Here is a 19,188-nt window from a genome sequence, read left to right on the forward strand (position 1 = left end):
AAAACATGCCAGGCTTTTCCATCATCTGCTTTAATTGAATACCCGCCAGATTTACAGATTTACTTTACCAAGGGCATGGTCACCAGCTTGGCGACATAAAGAAAACACATCACAGAAACACACTTGTCTTGTGTCTGTACAGCTCAGTAGTTTAGATGAATTCCCGTGGCCTTCAGACTTGGTGGAGGGGAATCTGTCCAGCTGAGTGCTTAGGCCAGCACTATCTGAAATGAAGATGGTCTCCTCTCCCAGGGTTTTGACTGATGCTCTTAATGAGATACTCTGTTTTGGCTAAATGGTCAAAGCTTTTATTTCCCTAGTGTGCTGTTGAGCTTGTTTGTTCATGGCTGCACTATTTCATGATTTTATGTGGGTAAAATTACACTGGTATTTCTTTGACCCTGTCCTCCCTCCCTATCAATCATCCCATCAGTCGTACAGTTTGTGTGTCATGCACACACACAAACACACACATATATATATACACACCATAAGTCATCTTTATGACTTTATGGAAGCTCTTGGATCAATAGGCAGCCAGCCTCTGGCCATCAGGAATCAATACTGCAGCACATAGTGAGGACACATGGCAAGAACAAAGCTGCGCCACGGATACAAACAAACACTGCATGCACATACAGTACAAGGCAAACACACACACACAGCGAGAGAAACACTCTGCTGCCATGACCTGTGAATAATTGCTGTAATGCTGTGGACTGTGTGATAAGGGATCCATTTGGAGGTAACCTCAAGTCCTGGCCTCCAGTGATCCAGAGGGCAGACACATTTTAAAGCAAGAGTAAACCGTGATGCTGAACTGCATCACTGCCATATACCATTCAGATACAGACATGTGGAGTTTGCATTCATAGAGAAAACTTAATCCATGTGAAATGGAAAAGTAAAGTATTCAATCAATCAACCAATCAATTATGTTCTAAAATGAAATATACACCGACATCTGGAAATAAACCATATTGCTTTTTTTAGCAATGGGATTGCAATGTTGGTTTCTCGGTTAAGGATACACTAAACCAATATGCCGGATTGGATCTTATTAAACGGATCGAGTACTGGCCATGATGTTACCTTGACAGTTTCTTTGTCAATGACATTATATCATTCAGTGTTTCCGCAATCAGTTGCATTCAATCAGTCACAACAATCCACTGACAATACCTGGCCTTGTGTTACCTTGCATTAAAATGATTCTGATAAGTCCCATGCAGTAAGGTATACAAATTTAAAATTTTGGAAAAAGAGTGCACTGGTTTTGGAACTGTATTCATAGTCTGCAGGCAGCCAGGAAACAAAATTGGATTGGTTTGCCCATCCACCACTTTGATCCAGACTGAAATTTCTCAGCACCTATGGAGTGGATTGGCATGAAATTAGGTACAGACATTCATGTCCCCTTCCAGATGAATTGTAATAACTTTTGTGATCTGCTGACTTTTCATCTAACACCAACATGAGGTCAAATTTTTAATTTGACCAATAATGTGGTTCATGACCAAATACCTACCAAACTAGTCAATAGGTATTTCAGCCTTAGCTGTAATTTGTGTGATTAGTGCTAATGGTAGCATGCTTGGATGCTAAACTAAGATGGCAAACTTGGTAAACATTAAAATTGCAAAAAATCAGTATGTTATTATTGTCATTGTGAGCATGTTAGCATGCTGATGTTAGCATTTAGCTCAAAGCACCACTGTGCCTAGAGGAAGCCTCCCAGCCTCACAGAGCCGCTAGCATGACTGACATCTCTTACTCATGTCTTCATCTTTACTCTCAAAATAATTACATCCATATGAGGATGGAATAATTCATGTTTTTGTCATGTTTTTAGCACTTTTAGAACACTTACTGCAACAGGTTTTTTGAGTTGAAACCTCAGCTGTAATGTTAGCTCACTGTGAAGTCAGTTTGAGGGAAGCTGAGTTCTTTCTGAAACGACTTTATGCCACAGCTCTCTGTTAGTTTATAAATAGCACAACAAACCTCACCAAAATGTTTACCTGACTTAAAATGAGCAGTTCGTCTTCTGGAAACTAAGTATGCTGTCTTATAGGCAGGGGGAGGGGGTCCCGGTGGAAGTGGGGGAGAGCAGAAAAAAAAAAGCAATTAGGAGAGAGAGAGGCAAAAGAAAAAAATTCTATTTTGGACGATTTCAAACAAGCTTGTCACAACAGTGCCAAGGGACTCCAGCTGTCTTGTCTCCCCACGTTGGTATGCGTGAGCACATACACACACACACACACACACACATACGCACATACGTCAGTCTGTGTGAGTTTCTGTGACAGTAGGATCAGTCTGCACCCCACAGGCTGTAACCCCTCGAAAACCTTCTCAAAACGCTTTAATTAAAACGTCTCCTACAATTACAGCACATCCCGATGCTTTGACCTTCACACCTCCCATGAATACTGTGTCATACATCTCTCTTTCTCACTCTCTTTTTTCTCACTCTCTCTCTCTCTCTCACACACACACGCACACTGTTGCTGTCAAGTCAGACTTTTTAAAACTGTGTTATGTGTGTAAAAAATGACAGGTTGTTTTGATAATTATTTCATGCTGGTCATTTCAAATCGCCTTTAGTCCAACATGATGTCCTAGAGACATTGGTGTTTGAATGTGTGCACTGCCAAAAATGTCAGTCTTCATAAGTGGTTCAGTAAAATAATTAATTCTTAACAGATATACAAGGGAAGTGAAATAATTCTGATTGCTTAGAGGAAACTTAAAAGGGACCTATTATGCTCATTTCCAGCTCTATATTTTTATTCTGGGACTCCACCAGAGTAGCTTTGTATGATTCACAGTTCAAAAAACTCCTTATGTGTCTTATACTGGCCCTTTATGCGGCCCCTCAGTTAAGCCTCCGTCTCTAGCAGGCAGCTTTAGCTCCTGTCTCTTTGAGCCCACTCTGTTCTGATTGGCCAGCTTTCCAGAAGCCTGCTGAGGGGCAGCTGTATCAGGGTCATGTAAAGTTACCGCCGATGCAAACCCAACATTTCCTGCTTTACTGCTGCAAATTACAAATCACAGCATGCCAGCTCAACTCGAGTCATGGCTCAGCGTGACTTCCCCCAAAACGATGGAAAATGCTAATGTTAGCGGAGCGGAGCAGTGAACAGATGACCATATAAAGAAATCTGTCACGAGCTGACATTGGCTTGGGCTGAAAGTAGAAAAAAAGTGTTGGAAATTGAGCGTTCAGAGCAGTCTGAAGCCGGATTTACTTCTACATATATCTACCTTATTATTTTGACACTTTGGCCATGTTTAATACGAACATCTGACATTGTAACATTATATATATGACTGAAAATAAGGAAAAGCATAATGGTCCCCTTTAAAAGATAGTTTCAGTTTATTACAATTTGGATTTTATTTTCAGTATTTTTCATCATTACAAGATCATATCACCAACTTAATTGCTACAACAACAAGGCGAGACACGAGTGGTAATGCAGCAAAGTCACACAAACGCCTTTTTGTGTTTCCGAGGTTAAGCTGCCCAGAATTCAAAACAAGAGAAATATCTCAGCCCTTTTGTTTTGCGTTTTTTTTAACTTTTTTTTTGAGAAAAGGTTTTAAGACTTAATACTGTATAGATTAAACTTGTTAAGATGTTAAGAGGTTTTTTTTGCACTGTGTGCACCAAAGAACACTATCTCTTAAGTGTGCTTCAGGGTACTTGACTTAGATTGCGGTTGCACAAACCCAAGTCGAACAATCTGCTGCTATGTTTTGCCTGTTCAGCGCTTCTCTGTGCAGCAATAACAGAGCAATAGAAGAGATCCACTGCCACACAAGGATCCTCACATATATGGATATCTAAGATAGATATATTGGTATCAGAATACAGCCATAGGCGCACACACACACTCACACACGAAACTACACACCCATACACTCATAGGGCAGCTTGCAGCTTGCTGTGGGGTAAAAGATGGACATGATGTGCTGGGGCTTATCTGAAATGGGGAATGATGATGCTGGCCAAGGCCCATGATTGGTTATCCCATTTAGACCAAAGCCTGTGATTGGTTGTCTTATTGGACGGGCTCCCATCATGCATCACATAGATTCATCCGTTCCTCCGGGTCCGCTCAAGTAGCACCAATCCATCTCACCCTCCATCCTGCCTTCCTCTGTCCCTCCCATTACTAATCTGTCCTTCTCCCTGCATCTTTTCCTTCATCTCATTGACCTCACTGTATCACCCGTACCTCCCTTGCTTTATGTATCTATCTCATCACCATCTTTTCAGCCGCTCGTTCTCATCCCTTGCTTATTCGGCTCCCTGCTTTTTGCAGTCCTCATTTACTTATTTTTCTCCTCTTCCTGCATCCCCTGTTCTATATACCTTTATGCTCATCTTTCACCCACATCCTTCATTTCCTTTCAGTTCTCTCTTCTTCCTTCCCCCTGCCACCTCTCCTCCCGGTCCTGCACAACTCATTTTTCCTCTGCATGCTGATAAAGCGAAGGGATGAATATGTGGGGCCATTTATCAGTGATGTGTTTTACCAGCAGTGGAGACCACAGCAGGGATAAAGGAGGTGGAAATACGATTTAGATAGAGATAAGAAATAAAGGCCGAGGAAATATGGTCACGATAGAGTAGTCAGAACAGTCAAGTGTACTTATTTCATTTCAGGTTTTTTCCTGAGCAACAGATATAGTGTTTGTGTGAAATTATCTCACTCTGCAATCAGAGACATATTTATAATATTTGATAAAACTAAGATCTTCTCTTCTACCTCTGCTTTAAACAAAAAAAGAATCATCTACTGTTGTACAGTGCTTTCATTTCAACTTGAAACATGCAGCAGGAAACTCAGTGGGGAGTCAGCTTTGTGTTTGCATGTGTGTGTCCATCCCCTCACTCGCCGCCTTGCTGTGTGTTTTTCTGGCTGCCTCTCGTAGTGTGCACCCATCAGTCTTCGAGTCAATCAAGTATCTAGAGCCTATCCATCTCTTCCTCCCTCTCTCGCTCTCTCTCTCATCTTCCTATCTGTTTCTCTCCACATCCCTTCCTCCATCTTGTTGCTTTCCCTGTATCTCTCGTCGCAGTGACGCTTTACAGATCCATCTCTCTGTGGCACTGTCTGTCTGTGACTCTGCGTGGCTTTTTCGCTACTCGGGTTTAGCTATCTCAGAAAGGCAGAGGCACCCCCGCCTTTCCAGCCCGTGTTTTTATCCTTCTTTCTCCCACTCTTTCTTTCCTTGTTTCCTTCACTGTACACCTCCCTCCCCCCATTTTCTGCCTCTGTCTCTCTTGGGAGTGTTGTTATCAAAAGCGATAGCTCACTAGCTGAAAATAATAAGCAGCATCTTTTGAAGTCTGTGATGGCTGTTTGACGTCTCTGTGGTGTTTCATGCAGATATTGCCTCCATTTGTGACGGGGATAAACAAAAGATTAAACTTATTTTAAGGTCAGTCACTTATGTGTGTGTGTGTGTGTGTGTGTGTGTGTGTGTGTGTGTGTGTGTGTGTGTGTGGGGTAAGTCAAGCCCTCAGGGTCCACAGTGGCCTCCTGTCACCTTGCCAATCATATCAGTTAGGTGTGTTCTGATAACCTTATCTCTGCTTGAGCTCTGCATAGCCATAGGGCCACCCCCCCAACACACACACACACACACTTTTTACACATATTAAATGAAAGAGGCTAGAGAGCAGATAGGGATCGATGCCGCTAAATCAAGGACATGCACTATGCTGCTTCTCTCTGTCTCTCTGTGGCTCTTATCTATAATGGAAAAGCCATACATTTACAGCTCCCTGCCTACCTTATGGTCACGCTCAATCACAACATAAAATACTGCTGCAAAGTGTTTCTGCTGAAAAAGGCGCAGAGAAATAAAGGTTTTGGTGTTGAACTTGCAAAGTATTGTCAGAGCTCACAATAGGTGGAGTGAGAGAGTGGAAAGGAGAGAGAGAGAGATAAACAGGAAAGTGCTGTGGTGTGAAATTTTTGCCACCAGACCGTTTCAGAGTAATTGAAAAATGCTATAAAAATCATTGTTATGTGAAGAACAGATCTAGTAAACACTCTACTCAGTGGTTCAAAGACAACGTGGCATTTCCTCTTTGGTTATCTCAGCGTAGAGGGCTACAATGGGATCCTGCAGGTCCTGTGGGACCCAAATAAATGGTGAAAGCACAAGAGTATATTTATTATAATGCGAGTGGGGTGGGGATAAGTGTTGGTTGGTCAACATCATCATTGCTGGATAAACATGAAATTAATATTTATATGAAAATATGAGAGGCTATCATTACTTTGTTTAACCATGCCTGTAAATACATTGCCTTACACATCAGAGATACAGGGACACTGTCTGTAACGTCTTTTTGGTTTTTCCTTTGGCTTCCTTCTCCCATTTTCTCCCAATTTAGAATGCCCAATTCCCTTTGCACTGCAGATCTTGTCATCACTAACTTTAATGTTGACCTGGAGAGGGTGCAGACTATCATTTGCAACCTCTGTAAGAGCCCGCCCTGCCGCAGGAGGCTGTAATAGTTGGAAAGTAAATGACAAAAAAAACATTCACATTCATAAACCTCTATCTCAGTATATGAGAAGGCAAGCTTCTGTACAGGCTATTCAGATACAAATTTACCACATGTAAAACATGCATAATATCCTGTTTTTCAGTGAGACCTGTGTATTTATTGAAAAGGACCAAGCGATGGGTTCAATGGTAGTGTAATTTCTGGGGCTGTGAAGACCTGTTAACAGTGTAAACAGTTTAGACACAGAAGAAAAATCTATTTTGATATCTTACAGGATTGATGGGTGTTAAATTGATCTTTTTCTTCTCTTTCCTCTTCCTTTTCATAGTTTTCATAACAACTGTAGTACCAGGATTGCAGTTTGTGGTGGACCAGGTAAATTGTTGGCATTTTTTTAACTGTTCTCCTGCTTGAAAAGATTTTTAAAACGATCAGGTTGGTGGCATATGCTCTCACTGACAGAAATTATAAGTAAAGTGCTTGTACTTGCCATGGCCACTGTTAGTAATCATAATTCCAAGTTTTGTACCCTCTTTTTCACCTACTCGTCTCGGCTGCTGTCCTTTCAGCTCCTTACTCAGCTCCTTTGCCCTGCTCTGCTGGCACAGGAGTGCAGTCCTGGAAGGATGGTAACCCCTCTGTCAAGAAGTGGGCTGACTAATATCCTTAATAGTATGACTAGATGAGACATTGGCTGCTCCTTTAGTTCAAGCAGCATGCCTAACATCTGCAATGATTTAGTAATCATAAATGTAAAAAGTTATGCTTCTACAAACCTTATCGGAGTCATGAAATATTTATTCTCCAGACAAATTAAAGTATGAAACAACAGAAATATGGTCTCTGTGCTTTGATGTCTGAGCAGGAATTCCACTTCAAAGCCTAGAAATCATCACAAAGAAAAACACTATTAGAGAAGCTCTGTGAAGGAAGATAACAGGTGTTGATATTGAACATACCGGACAGATTTACTGACAATTTGCCTTTTCAGAGAATTGTTCATTGTACTCTGTACAAGAGCCACTTTATATTTGATTGAGAAAGACATTGAGACAGTGAAGTACTATGGAGACACAAAAGATACTGTTATGGACAGTTTATTTCTCACTTCTAGGTCTCTCTGAAGAATGGACTAGCCACATTGCCGATAGGTTTTTATCCGATCTGAATCCAGTATAGCTTCAGCTTTCATCATTTCCAATTAACTCAAGTTATAAATAATTAAATCGCAAAGATCTGTAATCCCTTCCTTGTGGTCTGATAAACCAGAAGTGCTAAAGTTTTTAATGTTTACCTAATTAATGTTCACAACCTGTTAAAATAAACGTCTCTGAAATATTGAAATAACAGGTGTGGCTTACTTAATTTTACATCTTACTTTCCACAAGCTTCTTGCTCCAAATACCAAAGATTTAGATACATAACTATTAAGCAAATAAGCTTTAAAATGTTATATACATATAGATTTAAATGAGAAATTCTCCTGCATTTGACGTGATGTGATCAGCTAGATAATTTACAGAAATGTTTCCTCCTCCGGCTTGCAAAGAGCACATTAACCAGACAACAGCCTGAAGTTTCCTTTAGCTGTTATAGAATTAAAGTTAATTACCTTCCGCTTATATAATCTGCTGCCATTATATTGTTTGTCATTTTACATTATTTTCAGCACCAGTGTAAGATGAGAAGCTGCCACCTGAAAGTTGCACATGCACATACTTGCCTATAGCCTATTAAACTAGTCAAACAAAGGTTTATGAATAACTCTATTTATTGCTATCTAAAATGATCTAATTTTGTTTCCCAACAGCCTATTGTCTGACATTTTCATTGTTATAAGATTTGCATCCTACCTGTGGTGCTCTTTGACTCTATTCATCTTCTTGGTGCCTGGGGCAGGGCATCTTCGGGAATCTCACGATTTTATTCCTGTTCAGAATCGATTCTCGATTCCAAACTGATTCTGTGTACCAAACCATGCACAGTAGTCCTTAGTCCACTGAAATACAATATGAAACATAACTGACAATTAAGATAAATGATATGCAGCCTTTTTATTTTAAAAAATGAACTGCATTAACCAGTGAATTCATTAATATGAAAGTATTTTACAGTCGCCTGCCTGTATGAGGGGGAGGTGGAGTCAGGCGCAAAGTTTACCATTAAGCAAGGTAGGCAACTGCCTGGGGCCCCAGCTATACATTTATGATGATGTTTAGATATGAAAAATATTGAATTATGTTACTGTTTTAACTAGGGCTGGGCAATATGGCAAACAATATGATATTGATCATTTTTCCATATTTATCAATATTGATATTTATCATGATTTATAATTTGATAATGCTGCTAGTCTGAAGAATATCCTGATTAAGACTGAAACCTGAATAAACCAGAGGTTAGTTAAACTAGTATAGTCTAACATAAAAAAATAAATAACATAATGTAAACATTTAACTTTGCAAACATGATTTATCTGCCTAACAAAACAATACAAGTTAGCTTTTCTTGTAACTTATTAAAATAATGTAAATAAAACTAAAAGCTGTGACTACCATCACATCAAATTTCTTTGATCATCTCTCAGTTATATATATATATATGTATATATATTAGGGATGCATGATATTATCGGCACGTCATCGGTATCGGCCAATAATAGCTCTAAAATGAAATATCGGTATCTGCGAATTCTGCCAATTATGAGAAGCCGATATGTTGCCTTCTCTTCCGTGGCCTGACAGTGCTTCCCTCGATGGACTGTGTCACCCTGACCCTGTCCCGGTGCGTCCTCCGCAGGCTCCACTTTAACCTGAATAACAAATCGGGGCTCGGTGCTCCGGTTGGATCCACATGGAGAGCCGGGGCTAACGTTAGCTGGGAGGATAGCTGGCTGTGCTTCCCTCTGGCCATGCTGCCGCTAGCACTTCAAAACAGCTGATTTGTTATTAAGGTTAAAGTGGGGAGAAGCAGCAGGTCTGACGGGCAGCTGAGTGAAGCGGAGCCTGCGGAGGAGGCACCGGGACCGTCAGGGTGAAACCGTCCGTTGAGGAGCTGCCATGTTCGGCTGCACAGATAGGAAACACTTCAGCTGACAGGATGTACCATCCATGGGATGTACCACTCTGTTGGGGGGGGACTTCTTTTTGATTTATAATGGTGGTTGGCAACCAGTGTATTAGGTGCATTACTGCCACCTTCTGCTCCAGAGTGTGGACCAGAGATGTAATCCTACACATTAATCCTGTCTGTCTAATGAACTCAATGAAAACTCTACTGCTCCACTCACTTGGCAGGTTCATTAAAGTTTTAATGCTGAGCTCCTGAACTCCAGTCTTCCTAAGTTCTTCCTTCATATATTGTCTTTCTTGATCATACTTAGTACAATCTATGCTTGCATGCATAATAGCCACCTCAGCCAGCTGGAAAAAAAATATGTGCATATATCGGTATCGGCAATCGGCCACAATGAGAAATATCGGCATATCGGATATTGGCAAAAAATCCAATATTGTGCATCCCTACAGTGTGTGTTGGTCAGCCGGTCTTGTTTGTTACTGCTGGAGTTTGCTGCTCCGCTCTGCTAATTTTAGTCTCTGAGTGAGAGCATAGAAAGTTCACAATATACTTCACATTCGTCTCACAGTTAATTATTTAGTCATTAAATCAAAATATGTTTGCTACTGCTGCCTTTTTTGAAGATGAACTATAAGATACATGGATGTATTGACAGATAGCTCTAGCGTGTGCGCGCTGTAGACTGTTCCCGTGCTGCACTAAACTCGCAGTTGAGTTTCCTCTTTTTAATGCCGTCAACGTCACGTTATTAACTAACATAGAAAATCAAATGTAAATTTAAATCAACGCTTTAAGCACCACAAACAAATTTCCATTTACCTCCATTGTATTGACATAGTGGGAGAAACTCCAGACATGGATATCTGAAGCTCAGCAAATGGGTGAATTGAGAAAATATGTTTTTTTGGTGATTTGGATGAACTGACCCTTTAGTTTCCTTTTTTTTGCAGACAATATTTTATAAATCACTTCTAACCTGATAGTATATATACCTGTCATCTAGGAAGTGATACAAGATTATCAATTTTGATGACTGAGAAGTTATTCTCTCGGTCAATTTGGTGATATCTCTAGCTAAAAAATAAATCAATTTAAATGGCTTCCTAATGGCTGCTCCTTTCTGGGTAAATCTGTCTCTCCCATTATGTCAGACTTATATAAATTAAACATGTCTCTCCTCTCTTAAAAGCCCCGAAAGAAGATCTTGATAGTTTCATGAACTGGTGGGATTATCATTATTCTGTAGGCTACATATGTACCCTGTCATGTGAGAAAGTCCTCATACCAATGTAAACATTATTTTTTCAATGTACTAATGTTTTCTCAGCTGATTCCTCTTTGGTTAAAGTGTGGTTAAGTTTAGGTAACTAAACCTACTTGGCTAAGTTTAGGGAAAGATAGTTGTCATTACAGATAGTTTATGTTTAAGGTATGATTAAGGTTATTAAACTAAAACGTTAGGCAAAGGTTAGACAAAATATATGGTCATGTTAAGATTATGGTTATAGGCTGGCCATCAAGGAAACTAGTGTTTACTGTGACCAACAGGAGACTGAGCACACTGGTAAATGTTTCATCTACATTCTTCACTGCAACAAAAAAATCACACTATTTAATTCTTTGGCACTGAGTGTGAGTTTAGGTAGTTTTTAAAGGGTTTGAATAACTGACCAATTCTGTCACTGGACATGTGCTGTATGAAGTAAGACCGCCATGCAGATACTACTTTATAAATTCATAAAGAGGGGTAAAATGCAGGATTTGTAAGCAGTACTGCAAATACGATGATGGATCGCCTTTTTTTTTTTTTTCCACAACTGGAAAACTGGGCTTAAATATTATTAAAAATGTATCATTTCTGTAGTTGTTTCTATATCCGATCCAGTTTATGTTGTTAAGACACCTTAGTATCTTAGTCCTACAATATTTAAACAATAATATTTGATTTAAAGAGTGATTTTCAAGATGCTCAAAGACGCTTAATACGATTAGTTAAAAAGATCCTAAATAAATAAAACAAAACCCTGTACCATATATTACTGGCATAAAGTGAGATGTCTAAACTTCCTTACATGCAGTGATGTTAAATACTGAATTACTAGAGGGTCCTGTAAAGTAAATATTATATATTTTATCATCTGCTCCACATCATTTTTCTGTTCAAACTAAATATGGAATACTCTCAGAGCTCCTTTTTATGTTGATTTGAGTTATTTATGTGCTGTTGAAAGATTTTCTGCTAAAACAAAAAAAGAACAATCATGTATTTTTGGGGGTTTATATAGCACTGTGTGCCTTGAGTACAGGTTCTGTTGAAAGACCTAAAATACTTTTTGGGAGAGACTTGAACTGAACAAGGAAGATAAAAAACATACATAAATAATTCTCTTTTTGTAGCTTTTGAGATACAGAGATTTGTCATAGACTATATTATTTTATAGACTATGCATATTTTGCCATCAAGAAGGGATCTATTTGCAGCCTGTATTGACAGGATGAACAAGTACTGTGACCAATAACCTTCTCAATATGAAAATGGGCAGGTGAATATTATATTAATATAGACTTGAAAAAATGTGAACTTATCCTTTAAGCAAATCACTTCCCAGGTGTCACATTTCTGTGATGATAATATATCAATTAAAATCATTTCAGTTTTTTGTTTCAATTTAAATGTTTATCTTTCCATCTCCATGTGTTACAACCTGCCTCAAGGGGGATAGTAAGATGAACAAGGAGAAACTGAAATGTATAAAACAAATGCCAGTTTATTAAGTAAAGAAACAAAGACAAACAAAGAGCAAATCATGTGGTGTAGAGGAGACTCTGCTGGCTGAGGTGGAGGCAGGGCCTTTTTGTAGGTTGCACAGCTTCGGCCAATTGGATGGGAGCAATGATTGGTCTCAGCTCCCTGAAACAAAGGGCAGGTACAGAGAACACACCACACAGGACATAACACCATGTAAATATTGTATCTATAAAGAGAAAGTAAATGGAGCTGAATGTAAAGAGAAACTTGCAAGGAGGTATATCTTCTTGAAATGGGCCAAGTAAATGCCACCCATACAGTCATCCTGCAACATACCGTACATTCATGAAATATTCACAGTCCTCCTTCTAAAAGACCGTCTGAAATCCTGAGTGCGAATGAAATAATTTTTTTAATGAAAAATTGGGGCTCAGTAATGAAAGATATACCACCAGGGATTGCAGAATCCCTGTATCTGAGAGGGACAAACTTTAAATTGAGCTCCTTATTCTGTGTGAAGTAGTACAAGTTCAAATAAATCTGCCACAAATAACAATGCATAAAACTGTAACAATAATTACAATTGTCTCAATATTAAGAATATTATAATTACAATGCAAATAGATTGAAAGGTTGAAACAAATGAGTAGGAAGAGGAAAAATTAAAAAAAAAAATCCTACTGTTATTTTGTCCATCTGTCTGTGAGGATTTATATAACTATGATATACTGGCACAGATTCATATTTTGGGCTTTGATTGGTCCTTTTGTGTTGCCATCGCATCACATCATTATCGCATGTTCAGTATGCGCTAATGAAGCAAACATAAACCTAAATGTCACTTATTATGCTCTTGATGCCAGCGTGTTTGAAGTGCTTGGTAATGTGAGTAGGAAGGGAAAGAGGGATGAGGCAGAGGAGGAGTGTGGGTGGAGGATGAGTAGAGGTTAATGTGCATGGAGCATCTCAAAGCTTTCTTGGCTTGACTCATAGGATGGCTGAGATCAGACAGAATGGTAGATTGCAGGTTTTACCCTCAGCTATGAGGATTGCTCTGCTCTCACTCATCTCTTGCGCTCTTTCTTTCTCTCTCCGTATGTCCTCTCATGCCATCATTGCCTCTCTCTCTGTCTTTTTTCTCTTTCTCGCACACAAGGTTTCACTAACACTTTCTTGCTCTCACTAACACCCTGTCTAGTTCTCTCCCTCTCTCTGTTTTTCTGGCTCCTTCTTTCTTGCCCATTACTTCAGCCAGTGAAAAGTCTGTGCTTCAGCAGTCCTCTCCCGCTGCTGCAGACTGTCTTTATATGGCCACATCATATTTGATGAGACAGGTAGGGGGTGGAGGGATGTAGCTAATATCTCTCCCTAGGTCTCTCTCATGGCTCATTCTTTCTATCCTATTTATCGTAGGTATGTGTGTATGTGTGCGTGAGAGAGAGGAGTAAGAATGCATGCATGTGTATGTGGGCCTGAGGCCATGATGATCCATCAGACACGTACATGCATTCAGGGCATAACCAGTTTCCACCATCTCATTGCCTCTAAACTCAGGGTAACATATTTTAGAGATCCTGTCTTGCCGGTGTGCTATTCTTTACTATTTCCTGTTGGATTAAAGTGGATGAAAATGTGAAATCAACTGCAAAGAGGAAGAGAAAATGTCCCGGCTTGCTGACACAAACACATAATGTATATACACATCATAAATAGTCCTTTTTGACCAAGTTGTAACAGAAACTAAACTCACAAACTAATCAGAGCTTACATTTTTCCTTTGGTGCATTCATCTCAAGAACCTCAAAGATTATAATGGATTAATGAGAGCCCTCATTTTGTTATTGTTAGGGTTAGGGATTTACTATTGTGCAAATGTTTGGAGGAATAGAAAATTGTCTCCAAAGTATTTAGGGGGTGTTAAGTGTTTTATCCAGTCATATTTTGCTGTAGAAGCCTTTTGTCACAGCACTGAATAAAGTTAACTTTTGTTTCTCTCATCTTTTTGTTTTTGTCAGTTCTTTTTAGTCTAGTTGGGAAGTTGGTTATTTAACAGTTATCTAAATGTACGCGCCCTAGTAGCTGAACATGACACATAACCACAATGTCCCTGGTTCAATTTCAGCCAGGGACAGACATATTTTAGCAGTCAGACAGCTTGTTTTTGAACAGTCACTGATGTTCAGAAGTGCAAACCCACGCTGACAGTTGGGCCATTGGAGAGCACTATCTCTGGAACAGGGACTTTGACCCTGGAACTGAAACTTCAATTAGATGCTTCCTGTTGAACAGCAGGAAAAGTCTTTGAAAAGGTTTCTGCAAAAGTTCCTATGGTCAAAATGGACCAGGAATCAGCAAGGATGTTCTGTGATTATCAATTGTTACATACATATCACAACCTCTTGACTTTGTAGTGAAGTTCTCTGAGAATAATAATGTAGTACAAACTCAAGAGGTTGTGATATGTAGCACAACAAGCTACTGAAGCTCTACAAAGGGAATCGCATTTCTACACATGCGCAGTGGTGTCTGCCCTACACAAAACTACTCTCCAGAGACTGAAAAAGTGATCGCTGTCATGAGTCTTTGGAGAAGTTTCTAAACAAACTACCATGACCAAACTCTTTGGGGTGAAAGAACATGTCACCCAGTGCAGCGGTGCGGCTCACTGACATGTTTTTAATCATTTTTTGGACAACAATGGCAGTCTATGGTACATAGGAATAAGATATATCAGGCTTTAGATACACGCACAATACTTGTAAGAGGGATGAGTTCATTGTTGGTTTAGCTCTGCACATGAGATTTGTTGACAATAAAAATAAAAAAAAAAGAAAATCACCAGCCATTAGGGCTCGATATTGCCACTGATCTCGTGATTCGATTTTGATTCATAAAGTCCAGAATTGGTTCATTTCCATTCAGTTCAATTCTTGATTCAGTTGCATCAGATAAACACTAATATTGTATAAAGCTCTTCCTAATTTGTCTTGGGAAATTAAATTACTTATACATTCAACAACAAATGTTTCCTTGAACATTACAGACTTAACTGTCAACACCTTTTCTGGTTATAAATCTATGGAACAAAGATTTTTTTCCTGAACAAATACAGAAAGACTTAAATCATGACACATATATACGTTTTAGGCCTACATGTGCTGAATAGTTGATCAAGAATAATAAAAGACCTGAATCACTAGCAAGGGCTTCATCATTATGCATATTTTTTTTTTTTAAAATGCCGTCCCATACAGCAACACATGGACTGTCAGTACTTGCTATTTGACTTAGTCAAGCACATCCACTTTAATGATCAGTGTGAGCAATTTAAACTGAAAGTCTGCTCATTAGTGAATCTGCATTGTTTGTGTTTGTGTTTGTGTTTACAAGACATCAGTCTGATATTTGCAGATAGCTGTTAGCCAGCGTTAGCTATGCAGCAGGTAGGGACAGACTGAATACAGTAAAATCCGCACACTGTTCAGACAACTTCCATGGCTTCACATCTCGTAGCCAGAGATAATATCTTGTTAACAAACACAAACCATGAGCTCAGATTGGTGTGAGAGAGTCAGAGTCTTTTTTTCACTCTGTTCCTCTCGTAGATGTGATCTTTAGAGTCAGCTAATCATCCTGAGTCATGACAGTCCCGTGTCATGACTGTTGTGACTCAAAATGGCTAATATATGAGCCATCATCTATGTTACTTTTTAACTTGAAATAAGATTTTTGTGCACGTTGTAATAACCATTTCCATGAAGTAGACCTTTTATGCATCATTCAGTCCTAATAACCATTTACAACAGGTAAACCTGCATACACATAACATTTAGTGCACATGTACACATGAGTAAAGGCGCAAATGCAAAGACTAAGCTCTGGCTTTCAAGAATTGATTATGGATCAGTAAAATTTGCGATTCATCGGAAAATCATTTTTTTTATCCATATGTTAAAAATAGGTGTTGTGTCAGTTTTATTTGTCAGCCAAAATCTGTTACAGTATAAAGCTATAGGTTGCCTCCTTTGTTCTACTTGGGTATTTATGTAATGCCATATGGTGTTGATTCTGTTGAACGAGATGCACCTGTGTGGTGACTGTGTTACTGGATCAATCATCAAACATTAATTAGACTTGGTAAAATCCAAGATAGTACAGAAACAGCGATTGTAACTGAGCAGGTGATATTTCAAGTTATATCTCCTGTGAGTTGTTGTCATTCTCAGTGTGTGTTTTGGGCTTTCTGTACTTTGTAAATGTGTTTACTCTTTATAATGAACAGAATGGATAAATGAATTGTTTCAGCCCTGAACTTTCAGCATTGTTTCACTCACTTTGAACAGAAACAGAAAGAAAAGAACAATATGCTCGCTAAAAATAACAGTTCTGGAGTCATGTTGATCTAACTTTCATGTTAAAAAGAGACAATTTGAACTTATGAAATATACCAGATGCAGCATTTTTGAAATCATTTCCACACTACAGCATCACAGAGTACATAAGATTTTGAGTTTTACTAATTGAACAGGATTTTCAACACAAGGACCTCCCCTGCACTGCCTCTGCCTTTAACAGGCATGGAGCAGATGTAAGAATATGCAAGTCAGCAAGCTTTCAAACTCCAATTGATTATCAGAAATTTTGAATGGACAGTAAGATGCCTGTCTGCTGTGGAAGCAGAAATATTCAAATCCTTGAGTTCGAATCTACTGTCGTAAGAATCGTGATGCTAACTAACTCTATTTAGTATTGTCTCAACTGGCATATTGAAGTAATCATGCAGACAATGTTTTTATATGACAGAGTACCTTTGGTTTGGTGTTTTCTGGCACCTCTGCACAGCACGTTCTAGCCACACATTGTTGGACCGTAATGGCCTGAGTCCCAACACAGTAACAGCTGAATATGAAAATAAGTGGATCCACTGATTCCCTCATTTTCCCCTTATTGAGTTTACTCCTGAGACAGCACAACTAATTAGCTGTCAGACCAGGACAAAGAGATACAGAAGCACACTATAGAGTAATTATATACACTCACACATGCTGTTACACACATACACACACACATGCGCATGCGCCGCACACACTCAAAAGGCTATGTGTTGATGGGGACACTTGACAAGTCAATAAGCCAATGTCTTATCTCCCGTCCTGCTTCTCTCCCCTGCTACACTCTTTATTGATTGTTTCCATAATTATTCACTTTATCTAAAGCTGGAATTAGCCACCATATAGCTGTTAGCAATCCATAAACCCTGACCCTATGCATATACATGGTCATACTGTTACACAGACAAACTCACAACCAGATATAGTGCAGGTAATGCTTATTTAAAAAAAAAAAAAGAGTTTTTGTAGTTGACAGTAGAGACAGGTAGGAAAACAACAGACAGAGGGGGTGATACTATACAAATGTCCAGAGCTTCATTCAAACCCTGGACATTGACTATGTTTGCATGCACAAAATATTCCGTTTTTTGCCCATATTCTGAAAAAAATAACATTCTTACTAAGCTGTTTACATAGCTAATGAAAATGAATATTCCACTAATATTCCCGATTACATGCAGAGGGTTTTCAGGGTTTCCCTCTACTCCAGTGGGAACGGGAATCTCAAGATCTCCACAGGCAGTGAAGTAAGCCAGCAAGGTGGAAAACATTAGTGAGCAAATATATGTGATATTGATATGACTGATATTATAAATTTCTAGTTACAGTCACATGCAGTACATAGGTTGTCCCATGATGTTTTCTACACTGCTGAGTATTTTTGGTGCATCACACCAAATCATCACTGTCAGTCCATGGCTGCATGTCAGGATAATAACCAATCCCCTCCGCCCCCCGTCGTGGAGAAGGCGAGCTGTATGTCCAAAGAATGCTCCTAAAGCCACAATATCGGCACATTTATGTCTTAATCGGAAAATGCTACATTCGTAATAAGGCCTAACTTGGAATATCCAAATGGAATATGCTGTTTACATGACCTGTATCAAATCCGGAATATTGTCATATTTGGAATAGTAGTGGAACATTAATGTGCATGTAAACATAGTCGTTGTGTTTATTTGGTATTTCTCTTATTGCACTTTCTCAAATAGGGCTTTTCCATTAGCCTGGGATGGTCCGCTTTAGTTGTGCCGAGCCAAGCCAACCTGTGATGAGACATGTCTCCACTACAGTCTCACAGCAGGGGATAACTGTGACGAACCCCATCACCCCTTCAAACAAGCGGTATGTTGTCTCAACTCACTGTGCTGGAGACCAGCGTGTGTTCAGCTCTCAGCTTCTAATTTTTGTGGTTTCTCTCCTTTCAGATATCGGTATTATTTTACTGTTTCCTGATCACTTTCAGTCGTATTGAAGTCATGTTAAGTTACTGCTGATGAAAACCAATAATTCCTGACTTGCTGCTTCATATTAAAAGCTTTTAAATGACAAAATAATGGCAGACGTGTTTATCACCGAGCTGGCAGAGCTTTGTTAGTGGTGTTATTCTACAATGAAAACAGGTTGACTACAACAAGATAGGGAGATATTTGGAGCTATTTGTTCAGCGAATCAGTTATAAATAATGTTAGGAGGAACGGAACAAGCAGAAACATCCGCAGTGATATGTTTGATGAAAAGCTGCAGATAAGACAACAGGCTCTTACTGCATTTTCTGCAAACAGCACACCTCCAACAGGTAAACAACTTATTTTACCTTGCCATGCCTTGTAATGGAAAAACACTTGCAATGTGCCAGCTCGACTTGAGTGCCCCCGGCCCTTTTATCTACAAGTTTCTGATGTCAGTAGAGATTGATCATAGTGAATACAACA

At 39.2% G+C, this 19,188-nt stretch overlaps 1 long non-coding RNA gene across 2 annotated transcripts in view; it reads left to right on the plus strand.

The window, feature by feature from the left end:
• LOC122981858 overlaps window positions 1-18,834 on the plus strand; it is a 57,963-nt gene extending 39,129 nt beyond the window's left edge. Inside the window, exons 2-4 of one of the 2 annotated variants that reach the window (XR_006403351.1) lie at window positions 6,864-6,910; window positions 18,466-18,598; window positions 18,682-18,834. This is a non-coding gene — a long non-coding RNA (uncharacterized LOC122981858). The remainder of the gene's footprint in view (window positions 1-6,863; window positions 6,911-18,465; window positions 18,599-18,681) is intronic. The other variant, XR_006403350.1, reaches the window with a different exon arrangement.
• Window positions 18,835-19,188: the final 354 nt, after the last annotated feature.

The sequence above is a fragment of the Thunnus albacares genome, chromosome 5, assembly GCF_914725855.1.
Source record: "Thunnus albacares chromosome 5, fThuAlb1.1, whole genome shotgun sequence".
Classification (NCBI taxonomy): Eukaryota; Metazoa; Chordata; class Actinopteri; order Scombriformes; family Scombridae; genus Thunnus; species Thunnus albacares.